Here is a 25,825-nt window from a genome sequence, read left to right as displayed (position 1 = left end):
TCTTCACAACAGAGATTCTGATTCGCTGGATGTTTTGTGACTGTCTCTGTTGTGATGAGTGAAGGCAGGCCAATCACCAAACATGATTGCACTTGAGGACACTATTGAAACTTTTTTTTATTGTTTCCTTGTACTCTTCTTAGGTAGCCACAAGTGTGGAAAAACCATTCATTTGTGTAGAGTATCTATAAGAAAGAATTGAGTGCCTTTCAAAACTCAGTGCTAGATTTAGTTGTGTTATGCATATATGTCCTGGAACAGCACAGTGGTAGTGTTAGCTTCCTTTGTTTGAATTGGTATGCACTTTCCTTTATATGAGTTACGATTAGTCTGATATTGTGTAATCATCAATTTATTCAGTGCGGAGTGGGTTAGCCTCAATTGCTTTCATACTTGGAGATATTTTTGTTGTTCAGGTTCTATTTACAATTTGAAGATAAGTCGCCTGGTCATTGTTTCACAAGGAACAGAATTATTTCTGGTTCGTCAAGGGAAAATATAGGAACCCTTATTCATGTCAGTGTGGAGCTAGAAACAAATCAGGCTTAGATAGTTGATTTCTCACAAGCGTTACCCACAAGCAGTAGTGTGTTGTCGCAGGCACCCTACATGGACCTTAGTTTGTGCCGTACCAGTGACCATACAGGAGATGTGGCTTCAGGCAGAGCAGATATTTCACTGTCTCAAGCCATATCTGGACAAACAATAAAGTTGTTTCTGTACACTGTAACTAATACATCATTGTGGTACTCACGGAGGGGATAAATACTATACCATCTCAAGGGACCTCTGAACAAACTGTAACAACTCTCTATAGTGCGCATGAGACAATTTTAACTTTTTAAATTCTTTCTGCCCTCTTGCACCCAGTTTATGATAAACTAAATGCTCAACAAAAAGGAAAACAATAATGATCATATGGAAACTATCAAAGTAAATAAGGGGATTAGAGAAGAGCTTGACAGTGTGGAGATTAATTGGAAAAGTAGAGAGAATAGATATCAGGCAAGAATTAAACACTGCATCTGTATCAGAGTTCACTGCAGTAGGACAAACTAAGGTGATTACAGGGGAGCAGATTAAAATAGAAGAGGAAAATGATAAGAAATAAAGCGGCATTAGAAAATTTAAATGCTGTGGGAGGGAATAAAGAAACTAATGAGGGAGAATGTTTATTAAAATAAGTAGACTTGTGGCTGTTACAGAATTAAATCTGCTGTCAGAACAATTGATAGACCATGAGTCCGTTGTTCAAAATTTAAAGCCATAACCAAAATTGACCAAGTGGGTTCCTGAAAGAGAATTAGTCAGTAATATGGAAATGGTAAATGACATTTCAGCGAGGAAAGATTAATGTGAAGCAATTAATAAGTTCATTTGTTGTGTAAGTGCTAGGAACAGTGAATTCCTAGAACCTTTGAGAGCCGATGAGTTGATAATTGTAGGGTTTTCGCCCTGTACTGCTTGATAATTCACTTCATCTGGAATCCCAGTTGAAAGGTTGGAAACATAATTGGAAACAGTTAAGATATAAATCTCTTACTTTGCATTGACATTTTTCTGCTATGATCAGGCACCTTCAGTGTATTTTTTATTGTATACAATTCAGCTGCATTTACATTTTCTTTGTTATTAAGACAATTATTCAGTTTTTGTGTGTTTCTGTATGTGGATGTGGGGATTTACTCATGTATATGAAGAAAAGGTAAAGTGTTTTCTCCATATGATACTTGGTGTGAAATTTGCATAAGATTCTTTTGGTGTGGTGATTTAAGTATTGCTAATTTTTCAGTGTTTCTCCTATTTATTTTGATTTGAAAGTTTTTATTGCACTGATTCTTTCTTGGAGAAGCAATATTTTATATACTGTTATGTAGTATTTCTTTTAGGATGTTTTGCCTGGCATGAAGAATATCAAGTCCTGCTTCATATGATACCTAATGTGTTCATACACCTAACACAGATGTTTCCTCTTATGTTCTTAGGTGAATGTGAATACGATCTGTGATTATTTGTTTGAGTTTTGTGAAATGCAGTAAGATAGTACATCATGATGAGTCCATACTTTGTGCTTATGAAACTTTAAGGGATCACAGGATTTCCTATGCAATAAGGTTTAATGCATGATGAAGACTGAATTATTACTAGAAAGTGCTATATCAGGTGTAGTCAACCTTTCCTCTTCATATTTTACTTTCTGTGATGTAGTTTTGTGGCAGATAAGTGACATTTCTCTGTAATAGAGGTCATCTCTTTCTCAAGATATGTCTAAACATAGTGTGATATGTTCTGCATATTTCTATCTTTACGAACCTTATATTCTGATTGGATGTGTTTTCAGCTGTTTAATTATAATTGGTTTTTGTTTGGGGGCGTATTAAGTCAGCAAGACATTATTTCTGCTGAATGTATGATACATTGAATGAATTTATTGAATCTGACTGTCTGGTTTAAAAATATAATTTATGAGTGAGACTGTGGGTTTCTGTTCTATGATTTGATTATTATTTGATGTTGATGATTTGTTGATATTTGTTATTATTATTATTATTCTGCAGGACTCATTGAGTGTCCTGATTAAATTGGAAGGAACACACAGAAAATGTTATGGGGAAGGCTAACCAAAGATTGCGTTTTATTGGCAGGACACTTACAAAATGTAACAGACCTACTAAGGAGACTGCCTACACTACGCTTGTCCGTCCACTTTTAGAATACTGTTGCGGGGTGTGGGATCCTTACCAGATAGGACTGACTGAGTACATCGAAAAAGTTCAAAGAAAGGCAGCACGTTTTGTATTATCGCGAAATATGGGAGAGAGTGTCACAGAAATGATACAGGATTTGGGATGGACATCATTAAAAGAAAGGCGTTTTTCGTTATCTTCTCACGAAATTCCAATCACCAACTTTCTCCTCCGAATGCGAAAGCATTTTGTTGACACCGACTTACATAGGGAGGAACGATCACCAAGATAAAATAAGGGAAATCAAAGCTCGTACGGAAAGATATAGGTGTTCATTCTTCCCACGCGCTGTACGAGATTGGAATAATAGAGAATTGTGAAGGTGGTTCGATGAACCCTCTGCCAGGCACTTAAATGTGATTTGCAGAGTATCCATGTAGATGTAGATTTAATGCCTCAATTAGAAAATTTGTGAGATGATAGAGAATTTCTTTTTATTCAAACCTTTGAAACCATGGGAATCACCAGCTCTAAATTTTTGGGGACAATGGCTAAATACAGTTTAGAAAACAACAGAGTCTAAACGGGCGAGCCACCTGAAAAAAGTTGTAAAATTTAGGGCCCAAAACTTTTTGGAGCATTCAGGGTGCCTCAAACCACATACTAAGTTACGCCTGGATTGAAATGTACGAGTATTTTGCGATTATCGAGTATAAAAAATTATAGAATATTATCATTCAAATTTATCAACATTGTGTGTATGATTATTATGTATTTTATCTCAGACAACTGTGGAAACTATTTCAAATTGAGTAGTTTTTAAAATTAAATTCTGCTTGATTTTTATTCGAAATGTAAATAAATAGCTTATTAAACACAAGATTTTATTTTTCAAACATTAAAAATGCATTTAAAAACACAAATCGAGAATTATGAAAACTTGAAGTAAACATGTAAGTAGTTAAAAAGTCAGAAACGATAATTAAATTCGGTGTAGCCGGCCGTGGTGTCCGAGCGGTTCTAGGCGCTTCAGTTTGGAACCGCGCGACCGCTACGGTCGCGGGTTCGAATCCTGCCTCGGGCATGGATGTGTGTGATGTCCTTAGGTTAGTTAGGTTTAAGTAGTTCTAAGTTCTAGGGGACAGATGACCTGAGATGTTAACTCCCATAGTGCTCAGAGCCATTTAAATTCGGTGTCAAGAGAGTAAGGTAAAATAATCTTACAAAGATCATCCTATAGTGATCCACGTACATGTATCCTGTCGCAAAACTCAGTATAAATGTTCTAGCAATATTTCGTAAGTCAGTTTGAGACAGTAGCAGCTTCTGCACACTGCAGACTTTTACATGATTCCTCTGCCGCGTCATTGTTGAACGCAGATAGTTCTTCAGTAGGCATAAAACAGTAAAACTGCACATTGAAGTTTGGTACACAAGCATAAGTCAATATTAGCAAATAATGCTTCAGTTTCTATTTTCATAGAAAACGGAACATCTTTTGTGTCTTTGGCATTTTACGTCCTCTCGTACATGAAAGAACTCACGTTCTGTTTTCAAATATTGAACATTGATTTGTGTGTATAGAGCTACCACATATTACCCTGGTTTCTTTTTTCTTTTTTTTCTACAACACTTTCACCATGGAAGTCTGTTTCTTTATGCAAGGTTGGTCCAGCATTCGATACCTGAGCCGTTGGGTAGCCATATCAATACTTCTGCTTGAGAAGTTCTTCAAGTGATGTGGATCTATGCTCTCGCACTACTGCTTAAAAACCCCTTTCTTCATTGGAAATTATAGCTGTTCTAAGCCAAGCTCGGAATCTTAACATTACATTCTTCGTATAGGGAAAAAAATTCCATTCGTCCTGAGTTTGTTAGGCCCTCAATTATAAATTCAACTGATGAATAAAGTCCCGAGGCTGTTCTTTTTTCCTTTTTTCCCGAGTTTGAACCCAAGATATCTTTTGCCACCCTATAAAACACTAAGCAGGACAATAGCCCCTTCATATTCCTGTTCTGTTACTTCATTCAATGTCTTGTGAACGAAATGATATTTTTTCAAAATTTCATTGATTTATGACTGCCAGTGTAACGATTTGATGGCTAGAGAGTTGAACGCGCTTTCTTTGACCAAGAGAACCAAGATGGCGAACAGTGAGTGGTATGCGCTGGTTCGGCTCGCAAGTTTGCTTTAGTAGACATATAAACTGTCTTCTGAAACTGGAGATGTTACCCAGTTTAATATGTTGTGGGGCATTATTACCGATTCGGGTGCCTGGTACTGAGAAGGACTTCAAGAAAGTGGCTGAACGAGGGAGTTCGACAGATAGGATTTTGCTCTGATGGTAATGGGTGTTTCTGCCATGTTGTTCAAACAAGAGCGTGATGGCCAAGGAAAGAATCGTGGAGCCGACCGTGAACTTTCCTGACAAAGGCCTCGCAGGACAACATCGCTGTAATCAATAATTGAAAGTATAACGGCTTCTATATGTTTCTTTTTCAGGTCAAGAGGGAGGAGCTTTTCATATTTTTGTATGGCACAGAGAGATGCTGATGCTTTTTTGCACTTGCTATTACGTGCTCAGCCTAATTTAGATCTTCATCTTTTATTACTCCTAGATTCTTTGTTGAAAGAAAGAAGTGTCCCATTTAGTGTTAAAAATAATAAGGATTCCAGATAATCTGGGATAATGAGCCTCGAAAGACCAACCATTACCGCTTGGGTTTTGGATGGGTCGAGCTTTAGCCCTGTATCTTGCCCCCATTTTGAGAATGCACATAGGACAGTGCTGAGATTCACGATAGTTGTCTTCAGGTTTATTGGTTTTGCACTTAGGTGCAATTGGAGGTCATCAGTATTTGCGGTAGGACATTTCATTGACTTTCAATGAAAAGAGTATAGGAACTAATACCGAACCACGAGGGATGCCTGATAGTACCTGCCTCCACTGTGACTTTACGATGCCAGACGTGACGCATTGCTAGCGATGCTGAGTTTGGCAAGTAAAATGTCGACGCCGACAGTGTCCAAGGCTTTGCTGAACTCTAAGAAGCACGTGATAGTCGCCTCTTGTGCATCCATGGCATGTATACTTCAGCTCATCTGGTATCATTATTATGGAAAAAGTTGTGTTGCGATTTCGGTGGGAGCCTGATTCGTATTTGTGTAATAGGTTGTTTGTTGTTAGGTAGTTTGTCAGTTAGTTGTGGATTATATATTCTAAGACCTTGGACAACGGAGGAAGACTGCAAGTAGGTCGGTAATCAGAAGGTCCTGTGGCAACGTCCTCAGCCGGCCGGAGTGGCCGAGCGGTTCTAGGCGCTACAGTCTGGAACCGCGCGACTGCTACGGTCGCAGGTTCGAATCCTGCCTAGGACATGGATGTGTGTGATGTCCTTAGGTTAGTTAGGTTTAAGTAGTTCTAAGTTCTAGGGGACTGATGACCTCAGAAGTTAAGTCCCATAGTGCTCAGAGCCATTTGAACCATTTTGTAACGTCCTCTTTAGGTAGTGGCTGAACTGGTCCCTGTTTTCAGGTTTCTGGGAAAAAATTTTGGTTAAGGAGTGGTTGAAGATACCTGTTGTAGGGGCAGAAGTGGATCAGTAATAAGGATCATCATTTGAACTGTGGTGCCAAGGTTATCAAGCAGATGCTGATGTGATACACAAGATGGCTTTTTAGGCGGTTGTTCAAATAACATGCTTTAGATAGAATTGATCTTGGCTATAGTCGTTTACTCCCATGAAGAGTCTCTATTTCGTTTGCAGTTCAGTTGTGGTCGTAGGTGATGCGAAGTACTGGTGCATTTCTTTGGCTGGGACAATTGAGACAGCTGCATCTTTTTCTTTGCCTATACCAAGACCACGCAGGTTTTTCCACAGGACGGCTTGTCTGTTTCTGTTGTCAGTTAATATATGGGCAAGCATGAACTTCGCATTTCTCACCGCCCGATTGACTCTTTTCCGCTTGTGTTTGTAAGCTACATGATTTTCAGGTGTTGGGCGTACTTTTTAAGCCTGAAAGGAGCGTCTCTGAGATTCATGAGCTGTTTTAGTTCTTCAGTCAGCCAAGGTGCAGGTTACCTTCTTGCTTTTAGGGTCATTAAGGGAACTTATTTGTCAGCTATTTAAATAAAGTTATTAGTAAGTCCATGAAGTTTTTTATTTACGTCCAAGAAGAAAATAGAAGACGTCCTCAAAACTATTTCTTGTGCATCGATTGCAACTTAAGATAAATTAATGCGTTTGCAGTCTTGGTACGTATTCAGTCGTAGTTTCTTTCTGGGATATTCTATCGAGTACATCACGAAAATTATATCGTGGGCAAACATGCTAGGTGCAGATAATTGAGAGGTACGAGTCAATGTTTGAGGATTTCTTGCAAATAAATCTAGGAGAGTGTGACTACTGTTCATATGATGGGTAGGAGGAAGCTGAAGTAGCGACACGTTTGAAGAAGAAAGCATCTGCTTAAATTTATTTGTCTCAGAAAAGTTTCCAGCTTATGAAATGACTCTTACAAGGGAACCTCCCCATCGCATAGAGGATAGGCCTTGAAAAACTGAACACAGATCAATCGAGAAAACAGGAAGAAGTTGTGTGGAACTATGAAAAAATAAGCAAAATATACAAACTGAGTAGTCCATGATCAAGATAGGTAACATCAAGGAGAGTGTTAGCTCCGGAGTGCCGTGGTCCCGTGGTAAGCGTGAGTGGAATGAGAGGTCCTTGGTTCAAGTCTTCCCCCGAGTGAAAAGTTTACTTTCTTTATCTTCGCAAAGTTATGATCTGACCATTCGTTCATTGACGTCTCTGTTCACTGTAACAAGTTTAGTGTCCGTGTTTTGCGACCGCACAGCAAAACCGTGCGATTAGTAGACGAAAGGACGTGCCTCTCCAATGGGAACCGAAAACATTTGATCGCAAGGTCATAGGTCAACCGATTCCTCCAAAGGAAAACACGTCTGATATATTCTATACGACACTGGTAACGGCATGTGCCTCACATGACAGGAATATGTTGTCGACCCACCTAACTTGTACACTTGGCGAATGGGTAAAAAGATTCTTCTACCATGCCCGATTTAGGTTTTCTCGTGGATGTGATAATCACTCCCAAAAAAGTGATGAAAACATAAGAAAATTAAACTTCTCACTCGAGGGAACACTTGAACCAAGGACCTCTCGTTCCGCAGCTGCTCACGCTAACCACGGGACCACGGCGCCCCTGAGCTTACACTATCCTTGATGTTGCCTATCTTGCGCATGGACTACTCAGTTTGTATATTTTGCTTATTTTTTCATAGTTCCACACAACTTCTTCCTGTTTCCTCAATTGATCTGTGTTCAGTTTTTCAAGGCCTATCCCCTGTGCCAACTTATAACTAAATCTGAAGGGGGTGCGATGGGGAGGTTCCCTTGTTAGCAGAAGCCTTCTGACTTTAGCCTACATCTATCATTTCTGGACTAGGGATCCGACCAGTCAGCTTCCACTTAGCCCGCTGTAGTGGGGTGTGGTGCAGAGGTGGGGCACCGCGGCTGGAGGTTATGAGGCGACTGCCTTCCTCGTCACACAGGACGTGTATGGAGCAGGTTCCGTAAGCCCTTGAGATCGAATAGTTCCCCAAGGCAGTCTTCAGCTATATGTATTGAACTGAGCGACACACACAGCAGTTACACTTGAAAGCAGGAAAACGTAAGGCACTGCCCAATGCCAACATGTCGGTGTTCTCCAATCACAGTTTCAGCATGAGCCCGAGGATTTTGTTCAGTGTCAGTTACGTAGCTACTTCAAGATACTTCATGCTTAGCATAAAAATTATTACCTCCGTCGTACAAGGTATTTGTTAAGTAATGTTTAATATTTCAAGAGGTAGCTGAATGGCCAACTGTGAGTTAAGTAGTTCACGTAAACATATCGCCTATTTTTAAGCGGTTGTGAAGATTCAGCTGCTTGAGCTCCCCGCGTTCAGTTTCCAAGCGCAGCTCATTTGTGTGAATTACGCGAGACGGCAGTTCCATATTGTCTGCCGGCGATGATGCAACTATTTAAAACAGAACTGCATATTTTTGCACATGCTACGTATACTGACATTATAGTTGTTCACGATCTTTATAATGAAAATATTATATCTATTCGACCGTATATACTTCTAAAGCCCCTATTAAATGCATGGCGAAGGGTTTTTCGTGCCGATATTATCGACTTTTTCACTCGTTGCATTCGAGACTTGAGCGAGAGAAAAACGATTCTCTCTATATGCCTCCCTGTGTGCTCTAGTCTCTCCAATCAAGAGCTTTAAAGATACCCTATATTTTTCCATTCTCCTTCCCTAGTACTGATTTCATGTGATCGTCCCTTTTCAGTATTACCCCTAATTGCACTTCCTGATAAAAAAAAAAGTGAAGCACTCAGAAGGGAAGGTGGAAGCAAAATGAAACTTCATGCGTTGAGAGGGTTTGTGATGTTGTTGCAGTGATTACAAAGAACTTGGCAGTATGAACCCACGGCTGTTGGTCCTTGACATCATAGATACTGGCAATAGAACGGAGTTCTGAGCGGGTCTCATACATGCTCCATCGGGCAGAGATAAGGGTATCTTACTACCTATGGAGCAGCTTAGCATCATGTAGACAGTTCACAGCGACTTATGCCACGTGTGGACGAGCATTGTCCTGTTGAAAAAAAAAATGGTTCAAATGGCTCTGAGCACTATGCGACTTAACTTCTGAGGTCATCAGTCACCTAGAACTTAGAACTAATTAAATCGAACTAACCTAAGGACATCACACACATCCATGCCCGAGGCAGGATTCGAACCTGCGACCGTAGCGGTCGCTCGGTTCCAGACTGTAGCGCCACTCCGGCCGGCTGTCCTGTTGAAAAATGACATCACAATACAGCAACATGAGAGGTAAGACATGATGATGCAGGACGTCGTGTGCAGGCAGTGTGCCCTGTCAGTACCAGCCGTGACCTGATGCTATACCCGACGCCTCCCGGCACTATGACCACAGTAGTGACGCTGCTGTGCCTCTCCAAAACGCTGGAAGAGTGACACACGTCCCCAGGTCACCATCATACTCACTGACGATGGTCATCAGGGATGGGACAGAAACGTAATGCATCGTTGAACGTAATGTGACTCCATTCATCGGCAGCCCATGCTTCCCAGTCATGGCACCACTCCAAACACAGCCGTTTGTCTTGCGGTGTTGCAAGCAGCCTACACACAGGACAATAATTCCATAGTGGAGGTGTTGTTAGCCTACGACCAATGATACGGGATTACACACAATGTCGTGGGAGTCCAGTACCTGTTCACGGATGGCAGGAGCAGATGCGAAGGTTTACAATGTGCGGGTGCACAATAGTGCGACCCTCCTTTGTGACAGTCAGGCGTGGGCGACGCGAACCTTTACAAGTCTGCCTGCCCTCACGTCCCCACGCTCTCCAGTATCGGGACACTGTCACATCTGAACGCCCCAACAACCTGGATATTGCACTATTCTACAAGCCGCCGAAATGTAGACCCACAACGAGAGCCCTATCAAACTCTTTATCAGGTACTGATAACGCTGTCTCAAGCCCGTACGCAGCATTTCGCTCCCCTTCACAGTTATCTATTAACATCTGACGCTATTCACATCCCGTATATAACCTACCGGGCCTGGAAAGAATACTAACCTCGATCAACACTAATGCTTTCTGGTGGCCGTTCTGCCTGTCACGGAGTATTGCGAGTCTAATCATTCACATACCCGCTGATGGTGTGTACGTGTACAAAGTTACACTGACACCAACCACGTCTCCTGTCACTTTTTTGGTCAGGCACCCTACTCATAAAATGTGATGTGCTCAAGATTTCCATCATTAATCTTGTTATCTTATACTGTCGGGTTCTTTGTATTTGTTATAAGCACTTACCTGCTTTACCTGCTATAGCCGACGATGTGGTACAATACTGAACGCTTTCCGGAAATCTAGGAGTACGAAATCTATCTGTTCAGCTGCACACTTCTTGCTTCCAGTAAAATATAGCATAGATGAACACGTGCAAACAGTAGAAGAGATGGCGAATGAATGTTTTAGATTTATAGGTAAAATTCAGGAAAAGTGGATGGTATCTGTCAAGAAAATTGCACACAGCACAGTTGTGCCACATATTATAGTTATTTTGCACTCTTTGGGGTCTTAATCAAATCTAACTTTAGAAATTTATGAAAGGATCTAAAACAGACGTTACGTACTCAGTAGGTACGTGCAGCACACACGAAAATGTAAGAGACAATTTCAGGAAACTTACAAGGGAATCACTAGGATAAAGGTGATGTTCTCGCGACACCTTGTTGGGTAAATTTAGAGAACGGATGTTATTGTCCTCTTTAGACAGTGCTACGAGCCGATGAAGTAGTCGGAGATGCAATAAGGCACAGCAGATACAGCTGCACTACATTATCTGTGTGTCAGCTTGCATCACATATCTCTTTGGGAAAAGATAAAAAATATCAGCGTTCAGAGTATTGCAGAGAGGCAATGTAATTACAGATCGAGTTTTTCGTCGTCAGCCGAAACAACCTAGCTGTTATTGTTTGCAATCTTACATACAAAAAACTTTCCAGCAAGGTAACAGATTTCTCGTCTGCAAGCTTCTTTAGTATCCCTGGAGTTTGAAATTATATTTCAATCGCTCTACGATCAGCAAGCCTACCTAATTTACCGACAACGCAGCACCTGCAGACCGATGGCGATCCCACGTCTCTTGTGTCGATTAGTTGCCTATTCGATCAATTAGAACGCCGGTATTGGCGAATGCGCTCATAGTATTGTCATATACGACTGCGATATTCCACTGGTACAGCGTTTGCCGACAGGCACGTTTCGTTGCGGCACGACCTCTAGCACCTTGAAAAGGGCGCTGATGACGGGCAGAAGTTGCGTTGAATACGCTCAGGAAGGCAGCCAGTATTTGCTCTATCGGACTCACGCAGCTGACAGAACGATGACTGGCGTTACGTCACAAAGTGTTTGACCCTGGCCTTCAGCGACGCACCAGGAAACATGTGGAGCAATCAGCAGCGGTAACTGCCAGCGACTGGGTGAGAGGAGACATCCAGAGGACGGTGCAGCGAAGGACACAGTGGCGGGAGTGAAGGGAAGCGAGATATGGCGTGAGGTGAGTACTGAAACTCTGGGCGTGACCTTAAACTTACCGTTTCAGTTTTGCATCTGGATCGTATAGAATTAGATAACTGCGGCCTGCTTGTCCAGTGCGCAGCCCGACAACAGTAGTTGGATCCTTCAAGGAAAAGGTGCATTTTAGATTGAGAATAATGTTAGAAGCTATACAAAAAGCGTGTCTTTGTCCTCGTTTTGAAAATACACTACTGGCCATTAAAACTGCTACACCATGAAGACGACGTGCTACAGACGCGAAATTTAACCGACAGGAAGATGATGCTGTGATATGCAAATGATTAGCTTTTCAGAGCATTCACACAAGGTTGGCGCTGGCGGTAACACCTACGACGTGCTCACATGAGGAAAGTTTCCAACCGATTTCTCATACACAAACAGCAGTTGACCGGCGTTGTCTGGTGAAACGTTGTTTTGATACCTCGTGTAAGGGGGAGAAATGCGTACCATCACGTTTCCGACTTTGATAAAGGTCGGATTGTAGCCTATCACGATTGCGGATTATCGTATCGCGACATTACTGCTCGCGTTGGTTGAGATCCAATGACTGTTAGCAGAATATGGAATCGGTGGGTTCAGGAGGGTAAGACGGAATGCCGTGCTGGATCCCAACGGCCTCGTATCACTAACAGTAGAGATGACAGGCATGTTATCCGCGTGGCTGTAACGGATCGTGGAGCCACGTCTCGATTCCTGAGTCAACAGATGGGGACGTTTGCGAGACAACAACCATCTGGACGAACAGTTCGACGACGATCGCAGCAGCATGGACTATCAGCTCGGAGACCATGGCTGTGGTTACCCTTGACGGTGCATCACAGACAGGAGCGCCTGCGATCGTGTACTCAACGACGAACCTGGGTGCGCGAATGGCAAAACGTCATTTTTTCGGATGGATCCAGGTTCTGTTTACAATATCATGATGGGCGCATCCGTGTTTGGCGACATCGCGGTGAACGTACATGAAGCGTGTATTCGTCATCGCCATACTGGCGTATCACCCGACGTGATGGTATGGGGTGCCATTGGTTACACGTCTCGGTCACCTCTTGTTCGCATTGACGGCACTTTGAACAGTGGACGTTACATTTCAGATGTGTTACGACCCGTGGCTCTACCCTTCATTCAATCCCTGCGAAACCTTACATTTGAGCAGGATAACGCACGGCCGCGTGTTGCAGGTCCTGTACGGGCCTTTCTGGATACAGAAAATGTTCGACTGCTGCGCTGGCTAGCACATTCTCCAGATCTCTCACCAACTGAAAACGTGTGGTCAATGGTGGCCGAGCAACTGGCTCGTCAGAATACGTCAGTCACTACTCTTGATGAACTGTGGTATCGTGTTGAAGCTGCATGGGCAGCTGTACCAGTACACGCCATCCAAGCTCCGTTTGACTCAATGCCCAGGTGTATCAAGACCGTTATTACGGCCAGAGGTGGTTGTTCTGGGTACTGATTTCTCAGGATCTATGCACCGAAACTGCGTGAAAATGTAATCACATGTCAGTTCTAGTATAATATATTTGTCCAATGAATACCCGTTTATCGTCTGCATTTCTTCTTGGTGTAGCAATTTTAATGGCCAGTAGTGTAATTAATTTTCCTGCGCAATCGCAACCACTTTCAGAAAGAAATTACAGGTTTGAGCTCCAACGGCTGAGAAAACCACATTGTTTCAGTGGTTGCAATGAACTTCTGCATCCGCTCATGTTCTGAAGACGGCTAGTGACAGCCGAATCTGGTAAATTCTTTTACGAACTGTAACTGTACCGGAAAATAAACTATGTTCGAAACAAATATTTGTACCATCACTGACGTCTTCAGGACGACCAAAATCTCGTTCTTTCTAAAAATATATCTTTGTCCATTATTCTTTTGGGAGGGTGGGGGGGAGTGGGGGGGGAGAAAGGGAAAGGGGTAATGCTCATCGCATCAGTGGCGCTCGATAAGCCACACAGGCCTCCTGGGTCATGTCAGATGGAGAGAATCTTAGCCTGTCTTGTATTGGTATTGATTTGGTGGACGTGCGATTACTGATCTGGGGATAAGGAGCATTGTCGCTTCTTAGTAACCACCAATAAACCACTGATTTCGTAAAGAATCGAACTCCCATGTGTAAAACAGCTGCAAACTTCTGAGTACTTTTCAGATAACTTGATGTGTTAAATATTTAACGTGGAGCAGGTATGCCAAAAAAAAGAATGTAACAGGTCTGAAATAATGTTTGAATTTTGTTTGAAGTCGCTAAGTGCGAGCAAGTTACCAAACACTCCACGAGTGTAGTCTGGCTAATTTGCGCTCAGGTTTAAGCAGAAGCTGGCCCTTCACGCTTCTCACTGCTACTGATGTCAAGTGTCATCAAGTACGTGTAGTGCAAAGATATAACTGTGCTGGTACAATCCGTGATAAATATGGACACTGTCTGCACAATTTACTGCGAACTGAGTAAGCAAAATGAAGTAAGAAATTAAAACGTCATGGCTGATGTTGAATTTGACTGCATGAAGAACGAAAATGTAGTAACCGATGAGCTTTTTCTCTTTCATCATCTCAACACACAAACATAGTTTCCATTGGTAATACTTGTCTTACTGCGGGGGTGTTGTTTGGAGGAAGAGACCAAACTGCGAGGTCATCAGTCTCATCGGATTAGGGAAGGACGAGGAAGGAAGTCGGCCGTGCCCTTTCAAAGGAACCATCCCGGCATTTGCCTGGAGCGATTTAGGGAAATCACGGAAAACCTAAATCAAGAGGGCCGGACGCGGGATTGAACAGTCGTCCTCCCGAATGCGAGTCCAGTGTGCTAGCCACTGCGCCACCTCGCTCGGTGTGTCTTACTGCATTAAACCTTTAACATAGGATTATACCTCTTAATGAGTGGATCATGACAGCATTTTAAATTTATAAATTTAGTCAGTATTCATACGAAACACTAAAAATAAATTTTTGTTGACCCTGGAAACCATTAGACACATCCTGCATCTGGGACCGGGTGACATGAACTGTGTTTAATAATATACGGGGTGTCTCAAAAGGTACGCTACAACTTCAGTGTGTTATGGCACCCAAAACTAATTAAGATATTCACACCGTGTTTGCCCAATGTGATGGACGAACTCACAAACTTTTGTTTGTGTCTGTGTGTCAGGTTGTCGTGAGTGAAGTATAATTACAACGGTTCAAGAAAAGGCTGAGTTTGTGAAATGTTTTATTCAGACCTAATCGAACACGCATGTTCAAAGGAACTTCCAAATACGGTTTAGGAAGAAACCACCCTCGCGGATTTTATACGACGGTGGTGCAGGAATTTCATGCAGACAGGAAGTGTTGATATGAAGTATCATATTGGACGGCCAGGAACAAGTTAAACCGTCACAGGAAAGATTGACAGGGGTGGTCCAGTTGCCTGGCCTCCTAGGTACCCCAATAGTACATCAATGGACGCCTTTCTATGGAGTATGTCAAGGACCGCGTCTACCAAACGGCTGTGAACCACATCATTGGTTCAAGAACAGAATCGTTGCTGTCATTGCCATAGTTGATGAGGATATTTTAGCCGAGCTTGGATGGAGATTGAATAGAGACAGTATGTTGTGCGTGCCACCAGAGGCGCATACGTTGAAATTGACTGAATGGCATAAATACTTCGTGAGATAGCGTGTCATCTAAGCCAAACATGGTGTGAATATCATCATAAGTTTGGATGCTACACCGCATTAAAGTTGTACCGTACTTTTGAGACGCCCGGTAGATATGATCTGTGCATGCTTCCAAGACGATCCATCACGCCGACAAAACACCCATTCCACAGTCTACATATCAACTAGAAAGGATGCCTGTCACCTGGTGGAATGACGGATGTTACCCTGCAATAAGGAACACAGCAAACTACAAAAGACTACGCCAGTCCTTCGAGTAGAAATGATGAAATGAAACCGGTCTATCAGAAATAACAATTAGTGGCCATGACAACAATATATGAACACTATAAACCGAATGTTCAGACAGATAGGACGAAATGTATACATTGATCGACTGGTAAAACAGACAGTGTGTATAGATATCATTGCGCTCGTCGCCTAGTATCCAGAACTTCTGAGCACTAGTTGGTGTAGTATAACAAAAGCGACGAGCATCACTGACATATCGTACACAGGCGTTGATCGCCAACTTCCCTGAGAAAGATCTTACAGGATAACATCGTTGTAATCAACAATTGGCCGTATAGGCGTTTCTACAGGCTACTTTTTTAGATACAAAAAGAAGAGATTTCTGTACTTTTGTAGGACGTGGAGAGATGCTGATGCCTTTGCAAGCTGTAGCTGTGCGTTCAGAGCGTCATTGTCATTCTCGACAGCTGTCCCCATATTGACTGGTTTTGCAGTTACCCTATGTGGAAGCGAAAGTAATCAGCGCGCAAATGGTGTTTACAGTAGGAGGGAGCTGATGAGACATCATTGACGTACATCTATGTATACATTACAAAAGTTAAAAAAATTATATGTGAGGTTATGATGAATTTTGCTAAGCCGTAATCACTCATACATTGCCATATGGAACAGAAGTACGAATTCTAACGAAAGTGGGACAAGTTACGGACAGCCAAAATAGATACGTGTATCAGCCGAGAGGATAAATAAGGGAAAGATGGGAAGACCAAATGCGCCAACAAGCAGAAGTCGTAACAGTGGTGAAATAAAAAAGAACAAGACTAAACTATTTTTCAGAAACTATGCGGCACCACCTCGTTCCCACCTGCTGCACACATTCTAGTGATGAAACTTTCTACTGCCAGGATTCGAACCTTTGATATTGGGATCGAGTACATCTACATCTACATTCTACATTGATACTCAGCAAGCCACCCAACGGTGTGTGGCGGAGGGCACTTTACGTGCCACTGTCATTACCTCCCTTTCCTGTTCCAGTCGCGTATGGTTCGCGGGAAGAACGCCTGTCTGAAAGCCTCCGTGCGCGCTCTAATCTCTCTAATTTTACATTCGTGATCTCCTCGGGAGGTATAAGTAGGGGGAAGCAATATATTCGATACCTCATCCAGAAACGCATCCTCTCGAAACCTGGCGAGCAAGCTACACCGCGATGCAGAGCGCCTCTCTTGCAGAGTCTGCCACTTGAGTTTATTAAACATCTCCGTAACGCTATCACGGTTACCAAATAACCCTGTGACGAAACGCGCCGCTCTTCTTTGGATCTTCTCTATCTCCTCCGTCAGACCGATCTGGTACGGATCCCACACTGATGAGCAATACTCAAGTATAGGTCGAACGAGTGTTTTGTAAGCCACCTCTTTTGTTGATGGACTACATTTTCTAAGCTATTCTCCAATCTTGTTCACAATGTCGTGTTTGCGTTCCACTACTTCTCCGATGAATGAGAGCAGCCTACCAGCCCTTCCATTCGCGTCAACCTGCGCATAACGTTCTGATTGGTACCGTCTAACATTCTGCGTGGTGACTGTTTGTTCTAAGTCGTGTCTCCCTACCACTTTCGCGCAACGACGCTCTGGGCGTGTTTTTAGGAAACTGACTAGTTTGAACCTGGGACCTGTTGCTGGTAAGGAGACGCCAGACCACACATGACATGTAGAGTTCAGAAGAGCTCAGTGAGACTAGCGATGATATAACCAAATACTTAATGATTTCAGCGTCAGCTCCACTGCACTCCCTGTAAAGGAATCTTAATACTAACTAAATTTAGTGGAAGGGGTTCAAGGCTTTCCTATTTTTAGTTAGCTGGTAAAACAACGTCGAAAAAGCAGTTAAGTTTACCATTGGAAATTTTATTCTACTCACAAAACATTGTTTATAAATTGCACTATTGATGAAAGGAAATATTTTAATACATGATGATAAAAACCAACGGCGTTCAACAAAAATGTGAACGAATATTCCCTGAGTGGGTTTCCAAGTTCTACAATGGATCGAAGTATGACCTATGCCACATCACATCTATAATCTAGGTTTAAATTAAGTTTCACAAAAGAGAAAACTATCAAAATGGTCTAAAGTGACCCTCAATTATCTTTAATTACTTATCTAACTTGTCGTAAATTACAGTGGCTGATGTGGCTAATACTAGTGTCGATCGTCAATTGAAGCTCATGGTATTCACATTTGCTACGTAAGTTAAAATCTGAAACGCAATGATTTTTCTGTTATATAATTATTTTCGTGGTAGGGCAATGTTTTTAACGTTTGCAACGTAACAGAGACGCGAAAAAGTCTCACGCTAAAACTTGCAGCTGGTGTGGCCCTTTTAGTGTTATCGTAAGATCTACACTGTTCTTCTGGAGGGCTCTATCTTTTAACATGGGCTGGGGGGTGGTCCTGGTGTTGGCTGGAGACGTAGGTGTCCGTCCCTTATCGTAGGGCCTTCTAGCTTAACACGGTTCTGCTCTCGGCTTCTGTTCTCGTTTCTTCCCTCGGAACTGCGTCTGTTTCACGGTGGGAAGGTATGACATGCATTTAGGCGTTCTTGTGTTAGTCTGTGGTATTCCATTTGCTCACTCGTTGATCGTATTAATTTCGTTAATTTAATGTCAGGATTTATTCGGAGCTATGTGACATACTGCTGGATTTGCTCATCATGTCAGGGTTTCCATGGAAGGTGTTGGATTTGCCTGACACCTAACAACCGGAATCAGAGGTTTGAAGAGCGAAAATGACAATTTTAACTTAAATGTAGACTCTACCTCTACAGACTGCGTAACAAACGCAAAATTTCTGGGAACGGGTATTGATGCCCAGTTGAAGTGATGCTAACATACAAAAATATTTGAAACAGAATGTTGTCATGTTGTGACCTTGGAGTCTTGTTATCAGTGTGTAACAGCTAACAACAGTCTGTGACCAGTTATGAAAATTATGTTAGCGATATTATACATATATATGCTGGCTTTTGTCTGTTTAACTCAGTATTAAGGCAACAGAGTACTGTAAAGGATTTTGTTGACCAGTGCCAGAAGATGGTCTGCATAGACAGAAACTAGCAGCACATTTTTATGAACTTTATACAACAGCTGATGGTGCTACTACATAGATATGACTTTCATCAAAACTGGACTGAACTTACATTTGGCAGCAAAGAATAAACATAAAACTGAAAACGGCGTTTTCTACCGGGGAATAAGACTCCACAATAAACTACCCAAGGATGTTAAACAGATTACTGAAACGAACTTATTTAAAGAGGCAGTTAGAAAGTAGAAGCAAGACATTCTGTACAGTGATAGTATACTTAGGTAACAAAGAGTAGAGACTTCGTAAAAATGGAACAGATCTAAATTATAATAACAATAAAACTTCTATCATTTCACACAACGCTTTCACACTTTTTTTGAAAGCCGTATTCCAAAAGCATTACAATATATGATACTAACATCTTGCCCTCTTTCTGAGTTCAACATCTCATTAACTGTAGGAAGATGCTGACTCAAATTCTGAGATTAGCAAATGGGAAGTTGCGGTACATGAAATGGAAAACAAACTTCGTCGCTGTGGTCCCGATTTCAGCTAACATCGTGTTACATTGTGAAAAAATGTGTATAAAGTATATGCAGTGCTTGGTAAACAGAAATGAATGAACAGTGTAACACTGCTTTTTAACATTACTGAAGAACCGTTTTGCTTAAAAAACGTTGTACACCAGGCCTGAACCGAGTGGTGTTGCGCTGTTTTAAATGGACTAGCCTCGTATTCAGGTGGGTAAAGGCTCCAGTCTTCCTGGGCTCTTGCTGTTTTACGTTTTCCGCGGTTTCCCTTGAACTGCGTCAGCCAAAAGCCGGAATGGTACCTACTATGAAGCCAAAACCCACTACTTGTCCTAACTAAGTCAGACTAGACCTTTAAGTATGTTAACGTCTGTATGTATGAACAGGGTTTTTTTCTCTCAAAATGCCAAACGACGGATTAGCTCGAAAACGTGCGAGCAGACAGCATTTTCTGATGTGAGCGAAAGCCAGACATAACATATCTTAAGCAAAATCAACATCTTTTGTAATGAACCGTTTTTCGATCTGCAAAAAAAGAAAATTTGTAAATACTTTTCATTATTCATCACTGACGATGTTTTATTTTAATCAGGCAATTAATATTATTAATGTGGTGGAGGTTATAGGTTCCTCAATAGTCCACCCAATACACACATAATTGCAAAATGTCACTCAGTAAGGAAAAGCGTGCGGTCACCTACATGAGTAGAAAAATAAATCCGTTAAATTTCGATTACACTATAAATCACACAGATTTAAAGATGGTCGATTCGGCTAAATACCTAGGAATTACGCAAGCTGGAACGATCGCGTAGATAATGTTGTGGGGAAGGGAAAGCAAATGCTGTATTTTGTTGGCAGAACGCTTAAAAGATGCAGCAGGTCTACTAAAGAGACTGCCTACGCTGCGCTCGTCCGTCCTCTGCTAGGCCGCAGTGGTTTCCAACCTGTGGGTAGTTACCCTCTGAGGGATAAAATGAAATTTTATCAGGGGTGAAAACTAAACGATCCTGTTGTGTTTCAGACACGAAACTAAATTATTTTCAAAAGATCATTACTACTACTGCAGTTTTGTAAGGCTTTAATAATAATTATGTAAGTTATGAAGAATTAGTTTTCTCAATTAATATTATTAATGTGGTGGAGGTTATAGGTTCCTCAATAGTCCACCCAATACACACATATATTATGCTTTTTTTCGTACATCGTTTATGATAAAATCGACACATACACGTAACAAATGATAAACATCTCGAGAAAATGTTTTCTCCAAGTTGCAGATAGTACCTGCAGTAGTCCAGAAGTTGCTTCATTACTCTTATCGAAACAGATAAATGATTTAATTGACAGCCAGACACAGCGGTAACTACTCAAGGGCTGCTATGGTGCTGTATTGATTATTATTATTGTTATTATTATTATCATCATTATTATTATTGGCTGTGATCAGATACAAAGCATTAACAGCCAGAGGTCTTCCAATTTCTGCCAGTTCAGAAAGGCAAGTATGTTTCGTAACAGGTGTCTACCATCACTGTGGATAGTTAGCTTCCTTGTCTGTGAAAGAGTTGTGGGTAGCACTTGCGCTGCATCAGAATTCCTTCGTCAATCATTCTAAAACACACACACACAAACACACATACACAGACACACACACACACACAAACTAATTGTTTTTCACCTTTTATCATTTTAAAAATAAAAGTGTTACAAGAAAAGTCTTTCATTCTACAGTGTAGTTAGATGCTACAGTTGGTGACAATGTGAGGAAGGGGGGGGGGGGGTAACAGACGGCGGGGCGGGGAGGGGAGGGTGGTACTAGGTAATGTCTAATTGCACTCAGGGGTAATGGTTTAAGAAAGGTGGGGAACCAATCCTTACCAGATGGGATTGACGGAGGACATCGAAAAAGTTTGAAGAAGGGCAGCTTATTTTGCATTACCACGAAACAGGGGAGAGAGTGTCACGGGTGTGATAGCGATATGGGAAGGCAATCATTAATACAAAGGCGTTTTTCGCTGCGGCGAGATTTTTTTCACGAAATTTCAATCATCTCCTTTCTTCTTTGAATGTAAATATATTTTACTGTCGCCAACCGACGTAGGAAGAAATGATAACCATTATAAAATAAGAGAAATCAAAGCCCTTACAGAAAGATTTAAGTGTTAATATTACCCATGCTCTCTTAGAGGATGGAATGGTAAAGGAATAATCTGAAGGTGATTCGAAGAAACCCTTCGGCTGAACTTATTTCCGGATTTAGCCAGATTTCTGTACCTATAACTATTTGAGCTTCAGTGCTTTCTATTAGGGCTTTGAGCTCTGGTTCTTTCCCAACACAGCTATGACAATTTACAATACCGGTCGTTTCTACAACTACCATACTGTGTTTTACCTGCCCCCTTTTAGATGGACGTCCTTTCTGTGGTTTCCTGAGACCCTCAACCTAAAAAACCGCCCAGTCCCTTCCACGTAGCCCCCATTACCCGTTTCCTGTGTGTAGTGGACTCCTGACCTATTAAGCGGAACCCGGAAATCCACCATCCGATGGCGCAAGTCAAGGAATCTGCAGCCTGCACGGTCACAGAACCGCCTGAGCCTCTGATTCAGACCCTCCACTCGGCTCTGCACCAAAGGACCACAGTCGGTGCTATCGACGATGCTGCAGATGGTGAACTTCTCCTTAATCTCGCATGCAAGACTGGCAGTCTATACCATTTTTGCTAGCTGCCCGAAACCTGATAGAATCTCCTCCGATACAAAGCGACACACGTCATTGGTACCGACATGAGCCACCACCTGCAGTTGGCTGCAACCCGCACTCTTCATGGGATCCGGAAGCACCCATTCCACATCCGGAATGACTCCCCTCGGTATGCACACGTAGTGCAGACTGGCTTCCTTCCCCTATCCATTGGCGACTCTTGTATGTACCTGTAGAACCAAGACCGTTTTTTATGCAGGGTGACGGTAACATAGTCATTGTAATCATGTTTTTAATAGTGCATTCCTTAAGCATAATGTATGTTACTGGCGATAGAATCCTTCTGTGGTCAGCTTCAAATCTCGGTACTCAATAGTGTTACGTGAAAAGAACGTCTACCGTCCAGGGGTTCCCATTTGAACTACCTAGTGAGTGTAATCCGATTACTGAAAAACAAATATTACTCGCAATGCAAAGGGACTCTCGTGATCAATTTAATTAATCAACCTATCAATTTTATATCAGTGACATGCCGTCTGGCAGGTGTAGGCGATTACTAAAGCACCACGGATATGGTTCTTCACTTGGTCTTGTTTTCGTTGAGGATGTCTTTTAACGATATTTTAAACATCCATCTATAGAGGGAGAGACAACCATGGTAATAAAATCAGATGTGTTACCGAATTTATAAAGTGATTCGTAGTATAAAACTTATATTTACAACTTCTCTGTGCTGTTACCTTAAGAGACGTCGTATGTAGCGAGACATTTGGTCATCTTAAGAGAGAGTACGAAAATGAGGAGGCGTCCTATGACAATAGTAGATCTTAGCACTTTATCATGTGCCAAAAATGAGTCTATTATTCTAGTTCTGTGATGCAGACGTGACAGATAAGGAAAGCCATTTTTCTACTTGATTAAAGAATACTTAGAGGGATTTTAACAACAAGTAACGATAATTTAGCGACGTGAAAACGTATGTATTATACGATTTATTCTATCTTCGAAAATAACCCGTATAAGCTGGAGGAATCTACATTTCGCGAGAGAAATTCGACGTGTATGAGCAACAACAATGTTGACTCGGAGGGGGTAAAGTGAGTTTTTCAAACTGGGTAGTCTATGTCGGGATGGAATTGTTTAGAATTACTGTGTATGTTCAAATTGCAGCTGCTTGTTTCGCAGTGCACCGCGGCTGCCTGCAATGGCGGTCACGAGGAGCTGGCAACCGGAAGTAACGGATTAGGTCAGTGAATCGTGAATTTACTTTCAAAACTTTTCTTAAGAATGTACTTTATTTACTAGCGATTCATCAAGAACATTAACACATTTGATCACACTATGTGACCGTGGAAGCAGTTGCCAGTGGGTAACTGATGAAAACAAATCAAATTTCTTTCAACAAATGGAAATTTTATTCCCAAAAGCCTTTTTTTTTAAACAGATTTAAATTTATAATCAGAAAGCACCCTCTAAATATCAAGTTACGAGCAATTCAGAGGCAGAAAGAACAATTTTTTGACTGTATAAGCTTTCGCTCTGAGAACCTTGCCACTCCCTTTTGACACGGCCTTAGTGACGACCGCTCACAACAACCTCTGAAAGACGACACCGGTGCAAATCAGCAACACACCAGATTACTTTAAACTATAAATTTTTACAACTCACACAAGCACATAAACTATGCACCCCGTAGGAGGGATGGAAATGGTACAAAACACTAACATTAAAAGATTAACTTGCCACCGAATGTGCAACTTGATTTTAAAAAAAAGTCTTACGGTCGATGGGTGGCAACTTTATATACTAAAATGACCATTTAAATAAAAACCCATGAAGTGCAGTCTTACATAAAATATACAAGGTTGGCCAAACATGCTCTACATTACACATATACCGCCTCTCAAGATGATAGGCACGATAAAAACATATTTCAGGAATTCGGCCGTTACACTACAAGCAACAAATTCGTTAACACCGAATCCGACAAACATGACAGAGGCAGCTATTAACGTACGGCAGACCGACAGGCACACAGACAGACACTAACTGCCCAACAAATGCGAACGAGAGACAAACGAGCAGGCTGGGGACGAGAGACTGACCAAGAAAACAATTGTAATTTAACAAGTAAATGAAACAACATATCTCCCATCACTTAACTTCTAATAAACTGCGATTTCTAGCGAAGACCTGGCGCAGCACCCCCCAAAACGCTCTCCCGAACCGTCCGCTGCCAGCCGCTTAAACGGACGCAGGAAGGCGCGCCGATCTCCCGTCTCACGGCGTCGCAGTTCGCCCCGGCCTGGCCGATGTCGTGGGTTGACTCCTGTTGCTCTCGTGTGCCGGCCGCGGTGGTCTCGCGGTTCTAGGGGAACCGTGCGACTGCTACGGTCGCAGGTTCGAATCCTGCCTCGGGCATGGATGTGTGTGATGTCCTTAGGTTAGTTAGGTTTAAGTAGTTCTAAGTTCTAGGGGACTGATGACCACAGCTGTTAAGTCCCATAGTGCTTAGAGCCATTTGAACCATTTGCTCTCGTGTCGGCCGCGAAGCGACTACCCCTCGCTATACGGCGCGGCCCACTGGACTCAAGTGGCGACCTCAGATACGCCGACGCTCAAGGCGGACCAGTCTTCTTGTGTCTCAGTGCGCGACCGACCAACCGATCGATCCAACCGCCAATGACCGTTGCCTGAGCAACTCGGGCAGACTGGCGTCCTAACACAAACTAGCACTTCGGACGAAAGACAGACACTGCCTGCCCCACACTGACCCGGCTGACCAACTGCCACTGGCGACCTCGCAGCGCCCGTTAAATGCACATGAACAGGCAAACTTTCCCCTTTCCCACCAGAGGGAGACACCAATGCTGCGATTGCCACAGCGGCGCCACCGCCAGAAACGGAAGGTGACTGCTTCACACAACGCGCTGCGGCGCGCTCTTCAAAACAGCATTTTTTTCCACGTCTCAGTCAGTCTTAGACTTGTCCAAAGAATGCGCCTACTTGTCTGACCTTGCTCGCGGCAGCAAGGGCTGGCGAAGTGACAAGTATACTGGGTGAGCGCGACAGAAGCGGACGTGTGTGTGTTGCTTGAGAGAAGATTCAAAATGACGAATGTTTGCACTGGACATATTAAAACATCCGAATTCCTACCACTTCATAGCCGGGGATGGTGTACTCTGACAAACACGCGCCTCCACGACCGCGACTGCGGCCTCGTCGGTAATTTTCACCGACCTCTTTAAACGGTGCTGGCGGTGTACATGGGGGCGGGGCAGGGGCGCTCGTGGTGTACGAGTATTTTCAGCTATCTCCGACATCTGATCATGACAACTGTTGCTGCGGATTGGATCGTGGTTTAAATGTGTCGTCTTTAATGTTTATCGATACATTGCAGTGGACTCTGTCTTGCAATGGTATTTGCTGTTGTCTCTATCCTATCACACTATAATCTTCCTCATCCTCTTTCTTTCGAATGTGGCAGAGAGAACCAATTCAGGAATTCTGCAGTACTTTTGAAAACCAAAACGTGACGTCAAATTCCCGATTGATCAATTTACAGGGTGTCCCGCTCAAACCTCCCTGATTTCAAAGACCTAGGAAAAAAAAAACAACACAGTAGGTACTAGGATGAAAAATGCACCACATTGTAGAGCATCTCAAAGAATTTATTTATTTATCATCAATATACCTCTACATGTGAACCATTTGAAGTACGGAGAATA

Source organism: Schistocerca piceifrons, chromosome 3 (assembly GCF_021461385.2).
Source record: "Schistocerca piceifrons isolate TAMUIC-IGC-003096 chromosome 3, iqSchPice1.1, whole genome shotgun sequence".
NCBI classification, from domain to species: domain Eukaryota; kingdom Metazoa; phylum Arthropoda; class Insecta; order Orthoptera; family Acrididae; genus Schistocerca; species Schistocerca piceifrons.
The sequence above is the reverse complement of the archived record's forward strand: the minus strand, read 5'-3'. Positions refer to the sequence as shown.